Genomic DNA, 2,931 nt, shown 5'->3' on the forward strand with positions numbered 1-2,931 from the left:
CATTTAATTGGAGACAATAACAAACAAACAAAAAAATTTTTTTTAATTTTTTTTCAGGCGGAACAAAATGAAAGACTACATCTGGTTACATAATCAATGTTGAAACGATTATATATGGAGGGGGGGTGGGGGTGGAAATAAACATATTATGATGATGATGATGCTGATTATGTTTATCCTTTCGGCAATCTATTTTAGAATAGAAATACCATCTGTGATAATATTATATGAATAAAATTATTTGTATTTTAATGAATACAAATATTGTGATGTAGGCTATTTATATGGATATAAGTAGTATATCATCTGTGATGTTCAAATCGTTTAATTGATTCCAAGGTGTTCGTTGTGTTCCGTGGTTCCCGTCAGATGTCCAGGTTTTCATAATCCAGTCAGTCACCAGAAGAAAGAGGAAGGAGGACAGTGGAAAGTCTTGTCTGACTTCGGTCCTTATTGGAAATGCATCTGTCAGCTGTCCTTTATGTACCACTTTGCACTGTAATTCGTCGTATGAGTTCCGGATAATGTTGACAATCTTCTCAGGAACTCCATACTTCTCCGGTCCCTAACATGGAATCCGGAAGGGAAACGGAAAAAAGGAAGGCCAAAGAACAAATTACGTCAGTAAATAGAAGCAGATATGAAAAAGATGAATGTTAACTGAAAAGAACTGGACAGAGTTAGATGGAGAGTAATGGTGTGAGGCCTATGCTCCTCAACGAGGGGTAACAGGCGTAAGTTATTAAGTATTCTTCATCCAATAGATTCACTTGATTGACTGACTACATTGCATTATAAGCAAAGAGGGATAGTGGCTAACAGTGGAATACAGGATGCGAGTCACTTCGTCCTATTAGGAATTCGTCAGCTGGATATACCTACATCTCAGAGTTGATGTTCACTCTGGGACTCGAACACAGTATCGTTCGCTTCAAAATCTATCGCTTTATCCACTCAGCTACTGAGTCCTGATAGCCACTTTCTTGTGCAATAGGGTGAAGTTGAAATTTATTTGGTATTGTTTGTTTGAATCTTCTCATAAATGCTTAGGACTGCAATTTATCAGCCTCTTATTGACATATTTGCATGCCGTGCGTATTGCCTCGATATTGCCTTAATTCACAAGCATTAAAAGTAAAGATGAATAGTGGCTAACATTGGAATCCAGGACGCGTGAATTAAGGCTATATTGAGGCAATATGCACAGTATACATTGTAGTTTTAAAATTTTGCATACATTAACTGATTGTGATAATTTCGATAGTTGAGATCATGAATTGATGGAAGCTAAATCATTATGGAAAACCTAGAAACACTGCTCAGCCGTTTCATCCTATTGTGGGACTCCTCAGCAGTGAGTATCCACGATCTTGCCTCGCGAGATTCAAACCCAGGACCTATCAGTCTCGAGCGTGAGCGCTTAACCTCTACACCACTGAACTTGCCGACACCCAATGGTGTTAATGTTTAACTTCAACCGATCCACAAAGTTAAGCGAGACATCCATACTATCTGACAACAGACGTGGTTGAAGTTATCTATAAGAAACAAAAGATTTGAGAATTATACAATTATCACTATGTCATCTTATAAAATATATCTGAAGTGAACTTTGAAATGGTACATCACCTCGATCCTCCCTATCAAATGAATGTTAGGGTCGCACGATGGCCTTCTTGCTTGGTTCGAGTCTCTCATTACGTTTCTGACACCATTAGGAGCTTAAATAGTATGTACTCTTTATTAACTGTTGATGACTGAGTACTAGCTGAATAACTGCTAATTACTTCACTGTTCGTTTTTCCTGATCTAAGAGTGTCCTTTTTCTCCATGTTGGTCTCACTATCAAGCAACTAGTTAAAATCAGGTTGTTATATAAGTTTGAACTGATGTCACAGCTTATCTGTAGCAGCTATCATATCCATATACTTTGTTTTCATTACCTACCACTACTCCTGATCACCATCCAGACATTTGGTTAGACTGTAACTAAGTTGCTATCGCTTCTAACTGTATTTGTAGCCTACTGAAATGATTTTTTAGAGATCTGTAAATTTAAAGAAAGTTTGCTATCGGAACTATTCGCAGACATCATTGGAGGATAGTAATCACATTTTCGAGATAGCTATTTCCATGAGTCATGATTTCTCACTGAAATTTCAAAGAATCCACCTTGAAGTTGTACAACAGATTAGTATTATTGAAAGATTTGTCCATCATAAACCGTCAATCAACTTCATCAATGAGATTATACAGATCAGTTTACATATTTTAATGAGATCTTGAAGTAACAGACTTAGGAAATTAGAAGCTTATAGTCTCTAAGGAATCAACTATATGTGATACATAACACTATAACAATTTTTCATAGTTGAAAGCGTGAGCCAGTTGAAGCTAGACTACCATCATGGAAAACCTGGAAACACTGGAAATACTGATAATTGATATAATCATATGCTCACTAGTGACTTCGAGAAGTACATCCAGGAGCTCTAGTGAGAAGCAGTGACCAGTGGAGTGCAAACCACGTCTGTCGTGAGATAGGAACTCACTGAAGACAATTGGTGAATGGTCGCTCAACTTCGTGGATCAGTTGAAGTTAGACACTAACACCGTTGGACGCCAGCTCAGTGGTCTATCGGTTAAGGACTCTGGCTCAAGACTGGTAGGTTCTGGGTTCGAATGTGGCGAGTGCGGGTTCGTGAATGCGCACTGCTGAGGAGTCCCATAGTAGGACGAAACGGCCGTCCAGTGTTTCCAGGTTTTCCTCAATGGTCTAGCTTCAATTAACTCACGCTTTCAACTATGAAAAATACTAAATCTCCACAAAAACCCTTCTGATAATTACTATAACAATTATTGGTTTGATAATCATGACGTTGATTCTGATCATTGGTTTAGCATAATCATTTGAGATGTATATTTTTAATA

The 2,931-nt window shown here is 37.8% G+C and overlaps 1 non-coding gene across 1 annotated transcript; it reads right to left on the minus strand.

Moving 5' to 3' along the window:
• Positions 1-898: 898 nt before the first annotated feature.
• On the minus strand, positions 899-965 carry Smp_tRNA_02061_Gln_TTG.1.1. Its single transcript has one exon. It is a non-coding gene (tRNA).
• Between the last annotated feature and the right edge of the window lie 1,966 nt (positions 966-2,931).

Source organism: Schistosoma mansoni, assembly GCF_000237925.1.
Source record: "Schistosoma mansoni, WGS project CABG00000000 data, chromosome 3 unplaced supercontig 0077, strain Puerto Rico, whole genome shotgun sequence".
Taxonomy (NCBI): Eukaryota; Metazoa; Platyhelminthes; class Trematoda; order Strigeidida; family Schistosomatidae; genus Schistosoma; species Schistosoma mansoni.